Source organism: Dendrobates tinctorius, unplaced genomic scaffold (assembly GCF_039654945.1).
Source record: "Dendrobates tinctorius isolate UK_male_01 unplaced genomic scaffold, ASM3965494v1 ptg000051l, whole genome shotgun sequence".
Taxonomy (NCBI): Eukaryota; Metazoa; Chordata; class Amphibia; order Anura; family Dendrobatidae; genus Dendrobates; species Dendrobates tinctorius.
In genome coordinates this window covers 18,281,357-18,305,982 of record NW_027361719.1, presented here as the reverse complement: position 1 = coordinate 18,305,982, position 24,626 = coordinate 18,281,357, and the positions used below count along the sequence as shown (strand labels likewise).

General features: G+C 43.6%; 1 long non-coding RNA gene across 1 annotated transcript in view; it reads right to left on the bottom strand.

The window, feature by feature from the left end:
* Positions 1-11,347: 11,347 nt before the first annotated feature.
* Positions 11,348-24,626, bottom strand: part of LOC141091399 (uncharacterized) — a 92,968-nt gene continuing 79,689 nt past the window's right edge. Inside the window, exons 2-3 of the long non-coding RNA XR_012232502.1 lie at positions 14,704-14,813; positions 11,348-12,602 (exon numbers count right to left, since the gene is read on the bottom strand). This is a non-coding gene — a long non-coding RNA (uncharacterized lncRNA). The remainder of the gene's footprint in view (positions 12,603-14,703; positions 14,814-24,626) is intronic.

The window sequence follows — 24,626 nt, the reverse complement described above, 5'->3', positions numbered from 1 at the left end:
AGTCAGGGAATAGATGATGCAGTAAGTATGGTAAGTTAAGATTCAATAAAGGAGTCTGTGTGATTATTTCAATAAAAGGACTTTATTTTGGCTGTGTCTTTATTTACTGTGTAACTGTAGGATTAGCAATGGATAGGTGTCTTATTGACGCTTCTCCATTACTAATCCTTGGGCTTGATGTCACCAGAGAATACAAAGGTGACATCAACACTAGAGTTGAGCGATACCGTCCGATACTTCAAAGTATCGGATCGGAATGGATCGGCCGATCTTAAAAAAAAGTATCGGTATCGCCGATTCCGATACCGGAAGTCCCATTCAAGTCTATGGGACTTCCGGTATCGGAATAAGAAAAATCCTGTTTTTCCCTTGTACAGCCTCTCTGGGGTCTGTACGGGCCTTTCGGGGGGCTGTGCCGGCCTGCCAGGGGATCTGTGCAGGCTCCGGTGGTCTGTGCCGGCCTGCCGGGGGGCTGTGCAGGCTCCGGTGGGCTGTGCCGGCCTGCCGGGGGGCTGTGCCGGCCTTCCGGGGGGCTGTGCAGGCTCCGGGGGGCTGTGCCGGCCTGCCGGGGGGCTGTGCCGGCCTGCCGGGGGGCTGTGCAGGCTTCGGGGGTCTGTGCAGGCATCGTCCGATGGGACTACAAGTCCCATCTGGCGATGCCTGCTACCATGACAGTGATTGACACATTAGCCAATGATGGGACAGTAGTAGTCCCATCATCCGGCTAATGTGTTGAATGTAAAAAAAAAAAAAAAAAAAAAAAAAATTACATGCTACATACATGCTACATACATACAACATGCATACTACATACATGCTACATTCATACTACATACATGCTACATTCATACTACATATATACTACATGCAACATACATACTACATATATACTACATGCATGCAACATGCATACTACATATATACTACATGCAACATACATACTACATATATACTACATGCTACATACATACTACATATATACTACATGCATGCAACATGCATACTACATATATACTACATGCTACATACATGCTACATATATACTACATACATACTGCATGCTACATACATACTACATGCTACATACATACCACATACATGCTACATACATACTACATGCTACATATGTACTACATATATACTACATGCTACATACATACTACATATATGCTACATACATACTACATACATACTACATGCTACATATATACTACATATATACTACATGCTACATATATACTACATATATGCTACATACATACTACATACATACTACATGCTACATATATACTACATATATACTACATGCTACATACATACTACATATATGCTACATACATACTACATACATACTACATGCTACATACATACTACATATATACTACATACATACTACATACATACTACATGCATGCTACATACATACTACATGCTACATACATACCACATACATACTACATACATACTACATGCTACATACATACTACATATATACTACATGCATGCTACATACATACTGCATGCTACATGCATGCTACATACATACTACATACATACTACATGCTACATACATACCACATATATACTACATACATACTACATACAATACATTCATACAATACATACATAGACATACAGTACATATAACATAGAGTAACATACTTACCAATACTTGTCACATTGTTCCCCGAAGCCATTGTCTTTTACGGAATAAATATTAACATAACAAACCACAAAAATACTCACCCACGATCCGAAGCAGTCCACGAGTGTGTCCCACGACGATCTTGGGTAGAGAACTGCAGCATCAGCTGTTGCTGCCGTTCTCTACGGGCTGCAGGAATCCAATGACGGAAGGTAGGTATCCTTCCGCACTGTATTCCTCCGCCACTTAAAAAAAAAAAGTCCCTAGTCTCACTTTATGCCATTGCTGCGTGGGAAATTCCCACACAGCAATGGCATAAAGTGAGACTAGGGACTTTTTTTTTTTTAAGTGGCGGAGGAATACAGTGCGGAAGGATACCTACCTTCCGTCATTGGATTCCTGCAGCCCGTAGAGAACGGCAGCAACAGCTGATGCTGCAGTTCTCTACCCAAGATCGTCGTGGGACACACTCGTGGACTGCTTCGGATCGTGGGTGAGTATTTTTGTAGTTTGTTATGTTAATATTTATTCCGTAAAAGACAATGGCTTCGGGGAACAATGTGACAAGTATTGGTAAGTATGCTACTCTATGTTATATGTACTGTATGTCTATGTATGTATTGTATGAATGTATTGTATGTAGTATGTATGTAGTATATATGTGGTATGTATGTAGCATGTAGTATGTATGTAGTATGTATGTAGCATGCATGTAGCATGCAGTATGTATGTAGCATGCATGTAGTATATATGTAGTATGTATGTAGCATGTAGTATGTATGTAGTATGTATGTGGTATGTATGTAGCATGTAGTATGTATGTAGCATGCATGTAGTATGTATGTAGTATGTATGTAGTATATATGTAGTATGTATGTAGCATGTAGTATGCATGTAGCATGCATGTAGTATATATGTAGTATGTATGTAGCATGTAGTATGTATGTAGCATGCATGTAGTATATATGGAATATATGTAGTATGTATGTAGTATGTATGTAGCATGCATGTAGTATATATGTAGTATGTATGTAGCATGTAGTATGTATGTAGCATGCATGTAGTATATATGTAGTATGTATGTAGCATGTAGTATGTATGTAGCATGCATGTAGTATGTATGTAGTATTTATGTAGTATGTATGTGGTATGTATGTAGTATATATGTAGTATGTATGTAGCATGTAGTATGTATGTAGCATGCATGTAGTATATATGTAGTATGTATGTATGTAGTATGTATGTAGTATATATGTAGCATGTAGTATGTATGTAGCATGCATGTAGTATATATGTGTTATGTATGTAGTATGTACGTATATATGTGGTATGTATGTGGTATGTATGTAGTATGTATGTAGTATGTATGTAGTATGTATGTATATATGTAGTATGTATGTGGTATGTATGTAGTATGTATGTAGTATGTATGTAGTATGTATGTGGTATGTATGTAGTATGTATGTAGCATGCATGTAGTATTTTTTTTTTTTTTAACATTTAACACATTAGCCGGATGATGGGACTACTACATCATTGGCTAATGTGTCAATCACTGTCATGGTAGCAGGCATCGCCAGATGGGACTTGTAGTCCCATCGGACGATGCTTGCGCAGACCCCCGGACATCAGCACAGCCCGCCGGCAGGCCGGCACAGCCCCCCGGCAGGCCGGTACAGACCCCCACAGGGTGCACAGCCCCCCGGCAGGCCGGTACAGACCCCCACAGGGTGCACAGACCACCGGCAGGCCGGCACAGCCCCCCGGCAGGCCGGTACAGACCCCGGGCAGTCCACACAGCCCCCTGGCAGGCCGGCAGAGACCCCCGGAAGGCCCGAAATGACGGCGCATCATGATGCGCACACACCGCGCATCATGATGACGTCAGGCTGTCAATCAACTTTGAACTTCCGATTCCGATGCCGACTTCCGATATTGAAAAAATATCGGAAGTCGGTATCGGAATTCCGATACAGCAAGTATCGGCCGATACCCGATACTTGCGGTATCGGAATGCTCAACACTAATCAACACCACAAATATCACTCCTCTTGCCACTGCTACAAGGCAAGTGGGAAGAGCAAGGCTAAGTGCCTGAATCGGCGCATCTATAAGATGCGCCATTTCTGGGGTGGCTGAGAGGTGATGTTTTAAGCCTGGGGGTGCCAATATACATGTCCCCTTCCCAGACTATTAATATCAGCTCGTAGCTCTCTGCCTAGTCTTTGCTGGTTTGATTTTATAAGGGGACCCTATGTCAATTTTTTTTCTGGGGTTCCCTGTAAATTAGCCAGTAAAGGCTAAGCAAGCATATGTGAGCTGATATAAATAGCCTGGGAACCTTTATGGCTATTGGCTCCTTTCCAGAATAGTAACATCAGCCCTCAGCCATCGGCTTTTCCTCTGGTTATGAAAATTACGCTGGAGCCCACGCAATTTTTAAAAAAAAAAAAATTTCAAACATAAACAGATATTGCGTTTCAAGCAAACTTTGTGTGTGTCTTTTATTTAATGCTTTATGTACCATTTTATTAATGATGGTATCTGGCTGACACATACACATGTTCACTTATATTTGTTTTGTGTGGAAACATTATATTTGAACATGGTATGTAATGATATTATGGTCTTCAATGGAGAAGGAAATTCAGTGGAGAATGAAAAAGAAGTTGGACAAGGATATGACATCACAACTCTTTTTTTGTTAAATAATATATCTTTATTTAGCTTCCAAAGACGCATACAAATCCGCATTAAAATCGCATAAAAACCGCACGGAATGTCAACTGCATTTTCTGCCCAGAGAGGCAGAATTTTACAAAAGCAAATCTGCTAAAATCCAAAACTAAAACTCTAGAAATAATCGGAAAGGACACTAGTCATATGTTTGCGTAATGAAAGTGTAGAAAGACATTAGTCAATTTTTAGTAACCGGACTTTGTACACTATATTGGGGAAACAGACCCAAGGTACTTCTTCAGCATCTTTCAAAACTTTTCCCTCCATGTCAGAGTCCCCTGTGCATCAGGGCCTGGGTGATGGGAGAGTCTGAGAAAACTGACCCAGTGGTATGCTGCAGCATTAAGGACTTGCAATTCACCAATACTGTTCTACACAATCCTTTCAGCACAATCTCTCCCTAAGTGCTGCTGACAGCAGTATTACTCTTGATTATCATTAGCTCTAAGAAGGGCTGTTATTTTACTTAAAAGAATTATAAATGTGGTTGAATTCCTGCTTAATATGTAGCTACTTGAAAATGAAATTCTCAAAGCACATTTGTTAACAATTCCGAAAAGAGGGAAGAATAGGAAGCATTTAAGGAATCCTGGATGGATGAACACAGAACTTAAGCACATGCTAAAAAGGAAGAAAGAAATGTTTATAAAATGGAAAGAGGGAGGCATATCTAAAGAAGAATATAATGATGTCTGCAGAACCTGCAGGGCACAAATCAGATTACTAAAGCTGACAATGAATTGAGGCTTGCAAGAGATGTCAAAAGCAATAATAAAGGATTTTGGGGATATGTCAAAAGTAAAAGAAAAGTCAAAGATGCTATAGGATTTTTACAGGATGAAAATGATGAAATGGTAAGACAGGATGTTGAGAAGGCCGAACTTTTAAATTCCTATTTTGCATCTGTTTTCTCTCAGAAAGGAAATGTAACATCAACTGTTCTTCACTGTCCTATTAAGGGAATAGAAGAATCCAGGATATCTATAAACAGAAAGATAGTGAGGAAATACTTAGCTAACCTAAATGAATTCAAGTCTCCAGGTCCAGATGAATTACACCCCAGAGTACTGAAGGAGATAGCAAAAGAAATTTTTGAACCCCTCTCCATAATCTTTGAAAATTCTTGGAGAACAGGAGAAGTCTTAGAAGACTGGAGAAGAGCAAATGTTGTTCCTATCTACAAAAAGGGGAAGAAGGTGGACCCAGGCAACTATAGGCCGCTGAGTCTGACTTCTATACCAGGAAAGATCTTTGAACAAATTATTAAACAACATGTATGTCAGTACCTGGATAAGAATGAAGTGATTAAACAGAGTCAGCATGGGTTTGTAACTAATAAGTCATGTCAGACTAACTTAATTTCCTTCTATGACGGAATCACTGATTGGGTGGATCAAGGAAATGCTGTAGATATAGTATATCTTGACTTCAGCAAAGCATTTGACAAAGTATCTCATACAATCCTTATTGAAAAAATGACTAAGTATGGAATGGACAAGGCAACTGTTAGGTGGATTCAAAACTGGCTTAGTGATCGGACCCAAAGAGTGGTCATAAATGGCTGCACATCCAGTTGGAAGAATGTCTCAAGTGGGGTACCACAGGGCTCTGTCCTGGGCCCTGTATTGTTCAACATCTTTATCAACGATTTAGATGAAGGAATTGAGGATAAACTGATTAAATTTGCTGATGACACAAAGCTAGGAGGGATAGCTAATACTAGAGAAGAGAGAGAGAGGATTCAAAAAGATATAAATAAACTGGAGCAGTGGGCAGCAACTAACAGAATGGTTTTTAACAGGGAAAAATGCAAAGTACTACATCTGGGCAATAAAAATTAAAAAAGCATATACAGAATTGGAGGAATAGGGCTAAGCAACAGCACATGTGAAAAAGACTTGGGTATACTAATAGATCACAGACTGAATATGAGTCAGCAGTGTGATGCAGCAGCAAAAAAGGCAAATGCAATTCTAGGATGTATTAACAGAAGCATACAGTCTAGATCACTTGAAGTCATTATTGCCCTCTACTCCTCTTTGGTCAGACCTCATCTGGAATATTGTGTCCAGTTTTGGGCACCACATTTTAAAAAAGACATCAACAAACTGGAGCAAGTTCAGAAAAGAGCGACCAGAATGGTGACCGGTCTGCAAACACTGTCTTATGAGGAAAGGTTGCAGGATTTGGGAATGTTTAGTTTGCAAAAGAGAAGACTGAGAGGAGACTTAATAGCTGTCTACAAATATCTAAAGGGCTTTCACATTGTAGAAGGATCATCTTTATTCTCATTTGCACAAAGAAAGACTAGAAGCAATGGGATGAAACTGAATGGGAGGAGACACAGATTAGATATTAAAAAAAACTTTTTGACAGTTAGAGTGATCAATGAGTGGAACAGGCTGCCAAGAGAGGTGGTGAGTTCTCCTTCAATGGAAGTCTTCAAACAGAGGCTGGACAGACATCTGACTGGGATGATTTAGCGAATCCTGCTTTGAGCAGGAGGTTGGACCAGATGGCCCAGGAGGTCCCTTCCAACTCTACGATTCTATGATTCTATGATTCTACTTCTGTCCCTCTCTCACCAGCACCTCTCCATACTCTGCCTGTATCCGGGGTACAGTGTGACTAGCATAGTAAAACAGGTTTTATAAAGACCTCATGATGCTGTGCGGCCAGCCAATCACAGTTATGCCACACCCAAGATGGCTACGGCATTGACGTTACTGGCAGGCAATCTCCACATGTTTATTGGCTGTCTAAAAAGCACCAAACATGCGGGGCGGGGCCTCGAGCTTCCCGCTGAAACATTAAAGAAATACTCGCCAAGTACCGAGCATCCTGAGCACGCTGATGCTCGAGCGAGTCACGAGCAGTGACAACTTCAAGCACGCATGCTCATCACTAATGTCAACCATAAGTGCAGAAAAAAATTGAAAACAGGTGGAAGAGTGCATGGCAATAGTGAGAGCAATACAGGTGGGCATCACATATTATCTCATGAAAGCCTAATGTAAAAAGTAGCACCCCTATTTTAGAAAGTATGGTATCTTGTTCCTTCTATAAAAAATCTTTTCAATATCCTAATTTAAATAAAATCCTAAATAATTCTGTGAACTTTTGTTGACTTGTAATATTGCTAATAATAATTAGTAAATCCTTAGGTGCCAAACCCCTAAGAACTTTGTATTTGTATTCTGCAAAATAATTTCTCTGCTCTCTACTAATGAGCTTGCTGTCAAATAAAAATGGTTTATAGCAAAAAGAAGTCAGAGCTGGATGTAATATGACCACAGTACAGTCGTTTGGAAAGTTTTCGTACACACAGCAATGCAAGTATATTAAACATATTCGAGAAATGACCTACTTATACCACACTGCAGTTCTTATGGCTTTCTGTTGGAAAAAATTGTTGAAGTCATCATTTATCAAATCTAAATTTATAGGCACAGACATGTCTCATAATATATTTCAGGGGTAAAAAATAACAGTATTTTTACAGTTCTTGGCTTCTTTGAACAATTTTGTTTTTGTGCCGTTCCTGGCGCAGTCACAAGGGAATAAGTAGGCTGAAGTCTCAGGAGACAGAGCTGAATGGAAGTTAATAGGGTTGTCTTGTAGCATTAAGATGTTGATGAGTGTGCTGTTAGGCTGTCAAGATTAAGCAGCGGGAAATCCTAAAGGGACAATTAAAACATTTAACAACAAAAGAGAAACGCTAATGATTACACAACCCACTTCTATTATTCAACACATTTTCTTTTATATTAAAGCACAGAATATAACTTGATGATTATGTTTCTGCTCGGGCTCCTCCTGAGGCTGGGAATTCCCAAATTCTTGCAATTTTTTTTCAACAATAGTGTTGTATTGGTTCATTTAAAAAATACATGCGAAAGGAAACATAGTATCATGAAATACTCAGGGCTACCTTCTCTATAAGGAACATTTACAATTTCAAATTCAATTACATCATAACTTTTGCTATTATTGCACTTGTAGTACAGATCATCAATAACATCTAAAAGGTTGTTTGTAATTTAACCCATGGGAAAAAGACCCTTGAGTGCAAAGTTAACTTCAACTATAGGATTGTCTTCTGCTGCTGCTAAGCCCATCCGGGCCTCCTCTGATGGCTTTGGTGGACTCTGACTGGAGGATTATTTTTTATGAACTCCATTATTATTTTGTTCTGGGACCACTGTACTTTTTCCGTTACTTTGTTACAATCCCATTCCTGATATTAGCATCAAAGAATATTAATATAATCTTGATTAAACTGTAAAGTCCCACATACCCATTAGGCCAATGTTAAATTAATATGCCAGCATTAACCAGTTTGACCGACAGCCTAATGTGTATGGAGGCTTTGAACAACTGATTGTCAGAGGAGATATTAATCTGGTATGTCTAATTTTGGACTGCTGATCACTATGTTCCCTCAGAGATAAGCCACAGCCAGACATTTCTAGTGATAGTTCTCTCATGGAGAACACAGGAGCATTCAGCTGAACGAATGTTTATGGGAGAGCGAGCCAAAACATTTCCAGATAAAGTAAATGGCCAACTATATTTTGAGGAGCTTTTGTTAGGAACAGCTTTTTATTATAGTTTTGCATATTTAATTATGTCCTACTTAGCAGTCTCTTCGCAAGTTTAAATAAATTTAATTCTTTAAATTTACCCTCATAACTAAGAAACTCCATGCCCCTTATCAGTCTTTCAAAATAGGGCAAAACATGGAGTAAATTTGTTAAAACACCTAAATTTTATTGGTGACCAAAGTAGCCAAAAATTGAAAAATGCATGCAAAAAGACAAACATACAATTATAGCATTATCAAAGTTATCTCCAACTAGGTGATGTTCACACTATGGAGGAACAGGGTAGAGCCAATGGTCATTAAAAGTATATAAAGTGCTGGACAGTTTAGTAAAGTCAAAGCACTATAAGCTGTACAAATAATGGTAACCAGTATTAATTGACTATGTAAAGCACAACATAACAGCATGACACAATTAATATAGAGAGTATAGAGACACCTTACCTTATAGTAGGAGAGAGCACAGTGCACAAAATCAAGTGATTCCAACCCCAACGCACATTTCATGTGGCTGTTATCCTTGCTTTCTCCCTTTGAGATAGGATAATATCCTCATAAAACTTTGGTGGTGTCTGCCAATAATTTTTGGAAATGTGAACACTCCTGATTGGGTGTCCATCTGCTGGGTTGGGTGTAGTAGAAGCCCTGTCAGTCCCTATTATACTATTTCTACTGTGGTTAAAGTGATGCCACTTTGTTAGTGTCTGCCACAAATTTTTGGAAGTGTGAGCACTCCTGGTTGGGTGTAGTATAAGACCTGTCAGTCCCTATTATAATATTTCTAATTCACTGTGATGAAATCGATGTCTATTTTTTTGGTGTCTGACAATAAATACAATAAAGACTTCGATACTTGTAGCCCTCCACTCTCTTTGAGTCAACTACCTGTATTACTATTGTTAGGAGTCGGGTTCCTGTCGCTGCACAGCAGGAATCCCGAGCCTTGCCTTCGGCAGCAGTCTTCCATTCCTGTCTGGCCGCAGAGGAGGCTGCTCAGCAGTCTTGTCGTTCCCCACGCTTTGCTCAGACTAGCACTGTGGGTTTGGTTGCTGCTGCCACCTCTGGTCCAGCTATAGCAACGCATGCTGGTCAGCAGCGAGCTACTCCAGGAACTAAGTCCTCCTTTTTGTCCACTGAGCATGAACGTGGGACGATCTCTCATTGGAGATCGGAGGTCACATGCTCAGGTCCTTCTCCAGCTCGGATTGGACCATCAGGAAGGTCCCAGAAGGACGCTGCTATAGAAGGTTCACATGGACTCTCGGCCATGCGCTAGTATAGACAGTTGTTATAACTTGTGTGTGTGATGATGGACGCATAGATCTGGTGAATAGCTTATTATGAAACCCCTTCCGTTTGATACTCATGTTGTAGGGTTATCTCAGTGCCTTGTAGTGGCTAAGTCTAGTGCCATAGTGCTCCCTAGTTACAGCACCTCTCTCAGAGCCATATTGTGTTATTCAGCACAAGGCACCTAGTGGCTGCATCTGCCAGTGCGGCGCCGTGCGCAGGTCTAGCGCTTTCTTCCTTAGTCTTGGTGGTTAATCGCTTCTGCCAGTGCACATTAGTGTATTACTTCATTGTTTCTCTCTTTCTGGCTCCATTTTAGCGGCGCCGAGAGCTAGTGGAATAGAGGGACTCTAACCCCGTGTCATTGGGGTGGAGTTCTGTGTCTGTATACTAGCACTCATCCGGCCGAGCCATGTGAGTTTAACAGGCTTCGGCATTTACATTGTGCGGCACCGCAGTTCTGTGAATCAACAAAACTCGCTCCTGTACACACCAGGTGATGCTAACCCACGAGTGTTCGTTTATTATTTGCTGCATAGTCTCAGCCATTACTGAGCAGCAGGTTTCCATCTCTGCACGGTGGACCACGGGGCAACGAACGCACCTTTATTATTTGATGCATTCCACCAGCCCGTAACAACTATCCTTACATTCTTCTGACAATTGTAATCTACAAAATTGATATGTGTCCCACCTGAGTGTGGTTGATCATCAATTTCATTTTTTTTTGTTTTATCACATATATAGCGCCAATAATTTAACATACTCTTTACAGGGGTAATGTTTCTCTTTGTGGAGAGTGACATACCAGCTCTGGCTTGTCAAGGTAAGGAGGCTTATTCACCGTGCAATGCTCCTCTGTGAAAATAATATGCAAATTGCCTCTTCAGAGAAGAAGAGGACTTGAACTCTATAGCACCACCTGTTGGTAGCAGTGATCCTACAAGTCACAGTCAACCCTTTAACGAGTCTTGTAATATGACTTAGGATAAAAGCCAAATCAGAATCTCAATTTGCAGACACGGTGTTTAGGTCTATGTACCAAAAGAGAAAAATGAAGGAACAAGATCCCAAAATATAACAAATTTTATTACACCATAGATAAAAAGTATATATCATACAACACCATATCTTAATAAATACAATACAGAGTATAGAAAGGGGGAGAAAATTAACTCACCCTAATACCAATCAACTCATAGTTTGTGGATTGGAGACGAACTGTATAGAGGTACCCTGCACCTAAATAAGGCGCAGCACAGATCTATTTAATATTACTGTACTGAATGTGCAGCCTAAAGGTAACCAGCAAGATGCAACAAATTACCATAACAGGAGGTACACAGAAAGAATCACCATATGAAAATTACCAGTGTACCTGTAGTCATGCTGCCACCCAGGTGGAGGGAACCTGTAACACACCCCGACGCGCATTTCACCGCCTCTGCTGTTTCACCAGGAGGTAAGTAAGCAGCGTATCTGATTCCTAATATAGCTCCTACATGGATCACTAACCGCCCACAGCTGTGTGCGGCGCATCACCGCCATGTTGTGACGCGGCAAGGGAGGCGGCGCTCAAGACACGCGTCACAGAGTCACATGGTCCGGTCATGTGACCGGGCATGTTGCTATGCGACGCGATGCCCCACAGAGCACCAGCTGCCCTATCGCAGCACAGCGCATGCGTGGTGCGCGCTCAAGCCTGTGGGAACGGAGGATATCTAAGTTCCTTCCTTATGGAAATTGCAATGGAAATAGGCTATACCTCAAAAACACCCCCATATAAAACCAACATCACACAAATAGACGGGAGGGACAGAGAGGATTAAATACCAGACCTGTAAAGTCAAAAGATATCTAGATCCGTTCACTATAGATATTATAATCGAGATAAATTATACCTCAAAACACCCCCATATGATAGATAAAAAAGGGGAAAAAACAATGAGGACTAGATGATAATTAATGTAAGTGAACACATACCACATCAATAACCTATAATTGGATCAAAATCAAACATAATTTTAGCTACATTTATAAATATACATAAATCTCCATATGCAGATACATAGAGGATATCATGCAATTTATGACTACATACAGATACAATTGTACAAAAAATATACATTTAGCATAGAGTCATCAAATTATCATAGCTAATATAAGAAAAAATGTGCAATATACAAATTTGCTTGATGTTATTTTCTTTTGATCCAAAGCCATATTGCTCCATCTAGGTCCATAGGGCCAGTAGTAGATCCATAAACTAAGAAGCAAACTCCCTTGTGTGATACAGAAATCAGAACTTCAGTGTGTTGATATGTACTAGAAAAAATTGTTAAAACAACATAAAATTAACACTGAACACACTCAAAAGACAAAAACCAATAAAATTCGCACTTACTATAAAAAGGACTTGAAGCTCAATGTTTCATTGAGGCCCTTCGGGGCACATGTATCGAGCACAACCATCCATTTAGTTTCTTTTTTGAGCAATTCCTTCTTATAGTCACCCCCCGAGTACCCAATTGTACCCTATCTATTCCCTTCACCTTAAGCCATTTGGAGTCACTTTTATGACATGCATGAAAGTGTCTAGGTATAGTTTTTAGAATGGTCAGATCTTGTACCGCCGCTGCATTTTTAATATCTCTCACGTGTTCAAGAATCCTAATTCTCAATTGTCGAGTTGTCATTCCAATATATATGAGCCCACAAGGGCAAAATGCATAGTATACAACCATGTCTGTAGTACATGTAACGTGATGTGTGATGTTATATGTCCTCGTGGCCTCACTATTGCTAAAAGTAAATGCCCTCTCAACATATTTGCAGGCAGAACAATTGCCGCATTGAAAACTTCCCCACCTAGGACCAATTCGTTCTGAAAAAAATGATTTCTGTGGGGCCACATAGTGGCTCCTTTTGAGGAGGTCCTTCAAATTTTTTGATCGTCTCCAAGTAACACTTGGATGGGTGGGTAAAACTTTGCATAGGTCTTCATCGGCTCTAAGAATGGGCCAATGTTTCCGGAGTATATCCATAAGATCTGTCCACCTTGAATTAAAAGTAGTTATAAGGCGTACTGGTTGTTCTGCTGTCTTCATCTTACGTTTATGTACTAATAACTGATTTCTGGGTGTAAATTGGGCTCTCCTATATCCTGCCCTAATTGTTTTATGGTTGTACCCTCTTTGTTGAAGATTAGAAGAAAGAGTCTTAGCCTGTTTCTGAAATTTGGCGTCATCCGAACATATGCGCTTCATGCGCAGGAATTGACTCACCGGTATCGCCCTAACCATCTGCGGATGATGTGCCGAGGTGGCGTGAAGGAGAGAGTTCGTTGCTGTGCTTTTCCGAAAAGCATCAGTTGTAATAAAGTTAAATTGATCAACCTCCAACATAACATCCAAAACCTCAATTTTTTCTTTATTATATTTGAAGGTTAATTTGATGTTTAATTGATTATCATTCAATTCTCCCATAAATGAATTTAAGGAGGTTTCCGAACCTTGCCATATAAACACTATATCATCGATATAGCGAGACCATGAGATTACGGCAGAGAAGTCCTCCAAATTATATACAATTTCTCTTTCCCACAGCCCTAGGAACGAATTAGCATATGAGGGCGCACAAGTCGCCCCCATTGCTGTGCCCTGGAGCTGTAGGAAAAATCTATCCTTGAAAGTAAAAAAATGATGCGTCAAACTAAATTTTAATAAATCCAAAATAAAATTAACCAAATTATTATCTAAATCAGTCATATTTAAGAAGGACCTCGATGCCGCAATCCCATGGTCATGACATATCGATGTATATAAAGACTCGACATCACATGTTACTAAGAACATATCCTGTTCTAATTGTACACCATTGAGTCGTTTCAAGATGTCAGTTGTATCTTTAATGTATGATGGCAAGGTCTCCACGCACCGCTGTAAGTAGAAATCAATAAACCTACAAACTCTCTCGTTCAAACCCCCTATCCCCGAGACGATCGGGCGACCCGGTGGGTCTTGCAGATTTTTATGGATTTTTGGCATCAAATAGAACGTTGGAACCACTGGTGATGTGGTGATTAATCCTTCCAACATTCTCTTCATTATTATGCCCTCCTGTTGTGCTCGATACAGAATGAAATCCAATTCCAACTTAAATGTTTTTAGTGGGTTGGAGTCCAACTTCTTATAGCACTGTCGATCATTCAATTGCCTGAAAGCCTCACGCTCATACATAATGCATGGCCAGACCACAACATTCCCCACCTTATCTGCTGACTTAATAACTATGTCCTTCATATTTCTGAGCTCATGAATAGCCCTGTTTTCAATGGTCATTAAATTGAATGATGATCTATTCTCTGGTATCAACAGTAAATCCTTTTTAACCAGTTTAGTGAAAATATCAATATTAGGACAGATACCTGAAGGGGAAAATGCTGCGACCTGGCATGCAAATACGTAGGAAATCGTACATCCTCCGAATCAGTCTGTTCAGCAAGTAACGCCTCCAAATCGGCCAGAGCTTGTTGTTCTAAATTTGTAGGAAAGATATTATTTGATTGATTAGCAAAATATTTCTTAAAAGCCAATTTCCTAGCAAATAACTCTACATCTTTAATCATGGTGAAGTAATCAAACTTAACTGATGGAGAAAAAGTGAGACCTCTCTCTAACACCATGGTTTGTGCAGGGGACAAGGGGGTATCAGATAAATTAATTACCTTTAAATTTATCGTATCTTTTTGTATTGTCTTTTGTGATAATTGCGTGTTCGAATTGGAGGGAACGGGGTGATGGATCTGTGGGGAGGTTGTTCAGAGAAGAAGAGTATTTGAACTCTTTAGCGCAAATATATGTCTGCAAATTGAGATTCTGATTTGGCTTTTATCCTAGGTCATATTACAAGACTCGTTAAAGGGTTGATTGTGACTAGTAGGATCGCTACTACCAACAGGTTGCGCTATAGAGTTCAAGTACTCTTCTTCTCTGAAAAGGCAATTTGCATATTATTTTCCCAGAGGAGCATTGCACGGCGAATAAGTCTCCTTACCTTGACAAGCCAGAGCTGGTATGTCACTCTCCACAAGGAGAAACCTTACCCCTTAGACCTCAGTTCAGAGCCTCTCACCTAGCCAAATCAGTTCTCATACTTTGCACTGACGAGGGCCAATAGCCTGAAACACCGTGTCTGCAAATTGAGATTCTGATTTGGCTTTTATCCTAAGTCATATTACAAGACTCGTTAAAGGGTTGATTGTGTCTTGTAGGATCACTACTACCAACAGGTGGCGCAATAGAGTTCAAGTCCTCTTCTTCTCTGAAGAGGCAATTTGCATTCTCTTTACACACATTTGCAAGCCTTACTAGCACTTTCACCATTGAGACTCACATTCTAAATTTAATATCTGTATGACTTTGAAGTGTGGATAGAAAAATAATTACTGGGTGTAAACCCTCGCAAACACAGGTAGAATATACAAACTCTTTGCAGATGCTGTCCTTGGTGGGGTTGGAACACAGGAATCAAGTACTGTAAGGCTACTAATCTTTTTGCGTTGACGACTGAACGTTTCAGTTGTTGGAAGCCTATCACTGCGATGCAAACTGTGTGCCTCTCTACTGTCTTGGGGAAAACTACTGTTGAGATTGTCGTCAAGCATGTTTTGATACTGCAGCATGGGCGCATCAATTTCCAGTGGGTGAAGCTACTGGTAAAATTTACTTTGTATTGTGGATAGAACAAACTGGCAACCCAGTAGTCAGCACTATTTTGAATCATAACTATACTGGTAACTATCATGTTGCAGATAGTTCTGCAAGAAGGCCCTCTTGGGTTGGTCTCTTTCATGAGGTCCAACTCCTCATTGTCTTGGTGATGGGATATAACTCAAGTTTTCTTCTTCCATCCCCTCCTGACAACCAGGGACAACAGAGAGGAATCATTTTTGTTTTCATCTCCTAACTGTTGTGTGTCCATCACCTCTTCCTTTTTGTCCTTTTTATGGTTCTTCTCATTTGTTCCTCCCATGGCAGCCACCTGTGAGATGACAGATCTGAACTTATAGATATTGATAACCTTAAAAGGCATCCTCCTCTGCTTCCTCCTCTTCCCCTGGGACCAACACCTTTTCACCCAGATTATTTATTTAAAGTGTGCTCCAGCATGTAGATGACTGTAAGGTTATGTGCACATGTTGTGGAATTGCCACGGAAATTTCCCAGGAATTCCGCAACTCAGGGCTGCGGGAAATACGCTAGAATTCCACATGAGGAATTCCCACGCGTTTCCCATGATAAACTAGCATTTTGCAAGCGTAATTAGCTTGCAGAATGCTAGCGTTTTCCAAGCGATCTGTAGCAAACTAATTGACAGGTTGGTCACACTCGTCAAACATAGTGTTTGACAAGTGTGAGCAACTTTTTTCTACTGAGGCTGCCTTTTAGTGGTAAAAAGGTATAAAGTTAAAAATAATGAAAAAATAAAAAATCTTGTTTTTCTCACCTTCCAGCGGCCCCTGCAGCCTTTTCGAGCCTCGCGATGCTCCTGGCAAGTCCCGTTCCCAGTGATGCCTTGCGACAATTACCTTTGATGACGTAGCGGTCTCGCAAGATGCTACGTCATCTCGGGTCATTGTCGCAAGGCATCACTGGGACCGGAAGATGCCGGGAGCATCGCTGAGGCCTGGGAACTCTGCGTGGTACCCCCGGAAGGTGAGAATAACACCATTTTTTATTTTAATTCTTCTTTTTTTTACAGTGATATGGTACCCAGAGCCTTGAGGAGAGTCTCCTCTCTTCCAGACCCTGGGTACCATCCGCACATTTCCCACTTACTTTGCGCATGGTGGCCATAGCCACATGCGGAAAGTAAGCAGAAAAATGCTTTCTTAAGTGTGTGGAATTCCCAAAAAGAATAGGCATGCTGCGTATTTTTCCGTGATGCGATTTTGCCGCGGAAAAATACGCAGCATTTTATGCATTTTTGCAGCGTTTTTGCAGAGAAAAAAAGGGGCAAAAGCGCATAAAATCTGCGGGAATTCCATACGTGTTCACACAGCCTAATAGTGATGCTGATGATGGTATAGTCACCGCTAGTGTTGAGCATTCCGATACCGTAAGTATCGGGTATCGGCCGATATTCACTGTATCGGAATTCTGATACTGAGTTCCGATACTTTTAGCATATCGAATACCGGAATCGGAAGTTCCCATAATGCTATGAGCCAGTTTGATTTGATTCAGCCAATAACAATCCTCAGAAGTGTGGGCACTTCCTGTTAGGCATGTAGGCATGTTAACTAATGGCATGGCTGTGATTGGCTGCTGAAATGATGTCATGATGCACTATAAAAGCCGCCGCCACCGCCATTTCGGGTTCACTCTGCTGTGAATTCAGTTAGGGACAGGCTGCTGTTCAAGACTGTGAGGGACAGTTAGAGATAGCGATTTTCACAATCATAGTGTGCTTTACCCAGGCTACATAATCCACCACTGTAGCTTTCTTTTGCCTTGCAGCAGTGTTCACAGCTGTCTGCAAGGTCTGTGTGAGTGCAGCTCACGCTGAGTAGTATGTCCTGCAGCCACGTCTGGTTGTAGGCCTCTCAGCATGTGTCACTGCCTCATACATATTTTTCTTTTTTTGCTGCTCATTTTTCATTCTCCTATTAGTGTGCATCCATCCGTATCCATATACGTTGGTTGCAAACACTATAGGAGTAGACAGCGGAGCCTCTCTGCAGCCTTTCAGTGCTAGTGCCCAGTTTGCTGCACTGTTCACGGCTGTATGAGAGGTCTCTGTGTGTGAGTGCAGCTCACGCTGAGTAGTGTGTCCTGCAACTACGTCTGGTTGTAGGCCGCTCAGCATGCGTCACTGCCTCAAACATATTTTTCTTTTATTGCAGCTCATTTTTTATTCTCCTAATAGTGTGCATCTATCCGTATCCATATATGTTGGTTGCAAGCACTATAGGAGTAGACAGCGGAGCCTTTCTGCAGCCTTTCAGTGCTAGTGCCCACTTATCTGCACTGTTCACGGCTGTCTGAGAGGTCTCTGTGTGTGAGTGCAGCTCACACTGTACTGTGTCCTACAGCTACGTCTGCTTGTAGGCCGCTCAGCGTGCGTCACTGCATCACACATATTTTTCTTTTATTGCAGCTCATTTTTCATTCTCCTATTAGTGTGCATCCATCCGTATCAATCTACATTGGTTGGTTGCAAACACTAAATAGGAGTAGATAGAGGAGCCTTTTTTCTGGCTTGTGCCCTTCAGCTGCAGCCAGATTAGTATTACCCTATTTTTGGAGCCTCATCTTTTGCATTGTAGGTTACCTTCCTGCATTGTAATAGCTCCAAAAAGTTTGTGATACTATCACTTTCAAATCTTTGGACACATCCTTTTAGTTTTTTTGAAAAAACAAAAACAAAATAAAGTTCACCAAACACTCCATTTGACAGTTGTGTAGGCCACATTAGCTCATATTAAAGTGTTGTCCACACACACACTTCATAAAATTAGTGTTTCTTATACCTGTTACCAGCTGTTCAGGAATAAGCACACTAAGCCCCCCCTTTGTACTTTTCTGCCTATCTTTATCAGTCTACCAAGATGAAGAAGGCATGGAGTAAAGCATGTGGGCGTGGGCGTGGAGTTTCTGCAGGGAGAGGACGTGGGGATTCTGCAGGGAGTGGACGTGGGGTTTCTGCAGGGAGAGGACATGGGGATTCTGTGCCTGCTGCGGGCACCAGTGAGTCAGCATCCCCCAGTTTTAGCAGGCAACAGTCCTTTATGCGCAGCTTTGTAGGACCTCACCGTACCCCACTGCTGCGGGAGGAACAAATTGAAGCCGCTGTCGGATGGATGGCAGCTAACGCATCGACTTCAATGACTTCCACGTCCTCTCAGGGCTAGAGCACTGAAGAGCAACCATCTGTCTCTTCACCACCTGCCAAAGTCCCCATTCAGTCAGAGAGCCCTGGACAGGAGCCATCACAGTCTCTACTTCTGTTCTCTGAATCTGTTGGCTTGGAAAGAGGGGGCCAGCCAAGCAGCATTCAAGAATGTGAAGAAGAGGGAGTATGCAGTGATGTGCAACTTCTTTGTCCCTCTGAATCTGAAGAGGCGGGCGGGCCAGTGCCTATGGTCAGCACACCTCAGTACGCATCAGATGATGACGAGACTCAGGTGCCACTTTCTGTTGCGTACGATGCTGGCAAGACTACCCAGGAGAAGCAGGTGTTTGAAGAGGGGAGTGTAGATGATGAGGTCCTTGACCCATCATGGCGTGAGGAACAGGAAGGTGGTGGGAGCAGCTCTGAGGAAGAGATTCCCCGAACGGCCAAAACAGGAGGGAGAGGGAGGGGGCAGACTTGGTTGCCTGTAGCCTCCACTTCGGCACCTGTTAGGAGCATTCCTCTTCCCAAAGCCAAAACGGGCGCTCCCAAGACTTGCAGTGTGTGGTTCTTTTTTGACACAGTTGCAGATGACATTTGCTTTGTCAAATGAAAGCTGTGTCATCAGAAAGTCAAAAGAGGGAAAAATGTCAGCAACCTCAATACCACAAATATGTGGAAACATGTGCGGACCAAGCACGAGGTGTAGTTACACAGACACCCTGAAGACGTAGGCCAACGTACAGCACCACCTACCACCTCTTCAGCTCGTGTTGGGGCCTCTTCCTCCAGCTCACACACAGCTGGTTCGGCTTCCTCACAGGATCGCCAAGGAAGAACCTCTGGCACTGTTGTCCGGAGACCCAGTGACATTCCACCCACATCACCACGTTCCCAGTCATCCTCACACTCCCAGGCCACTCTACAGCCATCGGTAGCACAGGCATGGGATAAAAGGTGGCCATACTCGGCAAACTATCCCCGAGCACAGGTTCTGAATGCTGGCATTGCCAAACTACTGGCCCTTGAAATGCTCTCATTCAGGCTGGTGGAGACTGACTCCTTCTGGAACTTCATGGCATTGGCAGTCCCACAATACACCGTGCCCAGCCGCTTTTATTTCAGCAGGCAAGCCGTCCCTGCCCTGCAAAAGCATGTGGAGGGAAAAATAAAACACTCGCTACTAAACGCCGTCAGTACCAAGGTCCACCTGACCACCAATGCGTGGACCAGTAACCATGGACAGGGGCGATACCTTTCCCTCATTGCCCATGGGTCAATGTTGTGGAGCCGGGTACAGATCTGAAGAGTGGCGCTGTACGTGTTCTGCCAACTCCACGGATTGCAGGAATCCAGTCTGTACACATTGACTCCTCCTCCTACTCAAGTTCCTCAGAAACAGCGCTGCAGGAGCCTGTTATGACCGATATGAGCACAGCCATGGCCAAACGTCAACAGGCCGTACTGAAATTAATTTCTTTGGGGAATCGAAGCCACACAGCGCAGGAGCTCTGGAATGCCATCAAGCAGGAGAGCGATGTGTGGTTTCTGCCAGCGAATCTCCAGCCAGGCTTGGTAATGTGTGACAATGGCCGAAATCTGGTGGCAGCTCTGGGCCTAGGCAACCTCACTCACATCCCATGTCTGGCACATGTGCTGAACTTGGTCGTGCCGAGCTTTCTGAGGGACTATCCGGATCTTGATGCACTGCTGCACAAGGTCCGCATAGAGTGCGCTCACTTGCGGCATTCCAGCATGGCAAGATCGCGCCTTGCTGCTCTGCAGTGCCGATTACGCCTTCCGGAACATTGCATCATATGTGACCTACCCACCAGGTGGAATTCAGCATTACATATGTTGGAGCGGTTGTGTGAGCAGCAGGCAGCAGTAATGGAGTACCAGCTGCATCAGGCGCAAACAAGCCACACTGTACGCCGGTCACACTTCAGCACCACTGAGTGGGCCTCTATGAAGGACATCTGTCTCGTTTTGCATGCCTTCGATGATTCCACGCGGATGGCGAGTGCAGATGATGCACTAGTCAGCATGACTGTCCCCCTTATCTGCCTGCTTCAAAAAACACTGCAAGCACTAAGGGAGGAGGTTTTGGAAGAGGTGGAGGATGAGGAGTCAAATGCCATCTGCTTCTGGACAGTCTGCGCTATGTGGTTCCTCACAAAGGCCTAGGCAGGGGACACTTTGTGAGGAGGAGTCAATGGAGGAGGAAGACATTTCTCCAGAGGAGGGAGGTACACAATGCTCTAGCCAGTATGTACAGCGAGGGTGGGGTGATGCAGAGCAGGCAGAGATGATGCCTCAAGCAGGGGACAGCGTTTCTTTGGCAGTTGGGGGTCTGCAGCACATGGTTGATTTCATGCTGCAGTGCCTGAGAAACGACCGCCGCATCGCCCACATTCTCAACACGGCTGATTATTGGATGTACACCCTCCTAGATCCTTGCTACGGGGACAACTTACAAAGCCTCATACCACCGTTGAACCGGGAGCATAAAATGCGGAAGTACCAAGACACACTGGTGCAGTCCATCATGTTCTCCATTCCATCCGACAGCAGTGCTGCTAGTGCTTTACAAAGCAGCTCTGTGCGTCGAGGCAGTGGAGGAAGCTCTGCACAAAGAGGGAGCAGAGGCAGCGCCTCAGCACAAGGCAAGACCAGTATGGCCAAAATGTGGCAAAGTTTTGTGTGCCCGCCACAAATGTCTTTGTGGACAGCAATATCTCCTGCTGCCTACACATTCACATTACTACTGATTTTAAATGTGCTCCAACTAGGCCTCTGGCTCCACCCTGTCTCTAGTATTTCCCTTGGCCTCCAACCCCGCCAGTTGCTGCTCAGAAGTGGCATCTGCACAATCATCACTTGTTCCTGTGTTACTGGGGCTCAGTCACGTCAGTTGATCCCCCAATGTGTGTCCGGCAATGTCTCCTGCTCTGTCCACATTCCCACTACTAGTAATGGGAATGTGGACAGAGCAGGAGACATTGCCGGAGACACATCAGGGGAACAGCAGACGTTACTGAACCCCAGTAACACAGGAACAAGTGTTGATTGTGCAGATGCCACTTCTGAGCAGCAACTGGCGGGGTTGGAGGCCAAGGGAAATACTAGAGACAGGGTGGAGCCAGAAGCCTAGTTGGAGCACATTTAAAATCAGTAGTAGTCTACAACAGATATTAAACTTGATGAAATTAGGCCTCAGCCTACACCCTGATTGACCCTGGGCTCCAACATCACCAGTTGCTGCTGTTTCCAGGGAGTGTCAATGTCAATTTGCCACCAATACGTTGTCCTGTCATGTTGCGGTCGGGTTAGCCGAGTCTATGGTGCCTGCAGTTTAGGTGCTTCCTATGTGGGCTGCGGGTTCTGGTAATAAAGGCTGGTTCCGTAGTGCCAATAGGACAAGCACCCCCTGTATGACTGTGGGTTTCGGTAACTGCGGCCTGCTCGCAGCCTTGCAACTTTATCTTTTTCATGGGTACCTTCTGCTACCCATACAGGTTCCAGTACCGTCAGCTGGTTCTCGTCAGTGCCTTTGGCCCAGGTGCCTCCTTCTCGGTATCCGAGTTCCAGCAACATCTGTTGGTCCTTGGTAGTGCTTTGTAGCACAGGTTCCTCTTGCTTAGAAACCTGGTTCCAGCACCGTCAGCTGGTCCACGGTTGTGTCATTGGCTCTTGTTCCTTCTGCTGCCACTCTGGGTTCCAGCACTGTCACCTGGCTCTCGGTAGTTCCATTGACTCTTGTAGCTTCTGCTACCCTTCCGGGTTCCAGCACCGTCAGCTGGTTCTCGGCAGTATCTTTAGCACGAGTACTCCCTCCTGCCCATCCTTTTTCCAGCACGCCTGCTGTTTCCGGGTAGTGTCAACGTCACTTTGCCACCGACTCGTTGTCTGGTCGTGATGCGGTCGGGTTAGCGAGTCTTTGGTGCCTGCAGTTTAGGTGCTTCCTATGTGGGTTGCGGGTTCTGGTAATAAAGGCTGGTTCCGTAGTGCCAATAGGACAAGCACCCCCTGTAGGACTGTGGGTTTCGGTAACTGTGGCCTGCTCGCAGCCTTGCAACTTTGTCTTTTTCATGGGTACCTTCTGCTACCCATACGGGTTCCAGTACCGTCAGCTGGTTCTCAGCAGTGCCTTTGGCCGAGGTGTCTCCTTCTCGGTATCCGAGTTCCAGCAACGTCTGCTGGTCCTTGGTAGTGCTTTGTAGCACAGGTACCTCCTGCTTAGAAACCGTGTTCCAGCACTGTCAGCTGGTCCACGGCTGTGCCATTTGCTCTTGTTCCTTCTGCTGCCACTCTGGGTTCCAGCACCGTCAGCTGGTTCTCGGTAATTCCATTGACTCTTGTAGCTTCTGCTACCCATCCGGGTTCCAGCACCGTCAGCTGGTTCTCGGCAGTGTCTTTGGCACGGGTACTCCCTCCTGCCCATCCTGGTTCCAGCACGCCTGCTGTTTCCGGGTAGTGTCAACGTCACTTTGCCACCAACTCGTTGTCCGGTCGTGCTGCGGTCGGGTTAGCCGAGTCTACGATGCCTGCAGTTTAGGTGCTTCCTATGTGGGCTGCGGGTTCTGGTAATAAAGGCTGGTTCCGTAGTGCCAATAGGACAAGCACCCCCTGTAGGACTGTAGGTTTTGGTAACTGCGGCCTGCTGGCGGCCTTGCAACTTTGTTTATAATGGGTACCTTCTGCTACCCATCCGGGTTCCAGAACCGTCAGCTGGTTCTCGTCAGTGCCTTTGGCCTAGGTGCCTCCTTCTCGGTATCCAAGTTCCAGCAACATCTGCTGGTCCTTGGTAGTGCTTTGTAGCACAGGTACCTCCTGCTTAGTAACCGTGTTCCAGCACCGTCAGCTGGTCCATGGTTGTGCCTTTGGCTCTTGTTCCTTATGCTGCCCCTCCGAGTTACAGCACTGTCAGCTGGTCCTCGCTAGTTCCGTTTGCTCTTGTTCCTTCTGCTAACCATCTGGGTTCCAGTACCGTCAGCTGGTTCTCAGCAGTTCCTCAGCCTTCTTGTACCTTCTGCTACTTTTCCAAGTTCGAGCTTGTGAAAATGGTTTTTGGTTCTCACTCTGGAACTCCCTGACGACGACCCTGAAGACAACGACCCTGAAGACCACACCGATGAAGACCAAAAAGATGACCCTGAAGAAGATGACCAAGAGGACAAAGAACATGACGACAACCACCAAGATGCAGAACAACAAGAGACAGAAGACCAAGAAGCAGAAAAACCAAAAGAAGAAGAACATTAAGCATAAGACTAAAAATCAGAGCAAATGATATTATCTATATTATAAGCAGAAAAAGACTAAGTAGTGTATGGGGGTGAGTCCGTTCCTCCTCGTGGTGCCCCTGTAAAATGCCTGCTGCTGCAGGTCAAACTGAACGCGGACAAATCCTGTTGTAAATCTTTTGTGACAGGCAGAACGGAAGGTGTAATC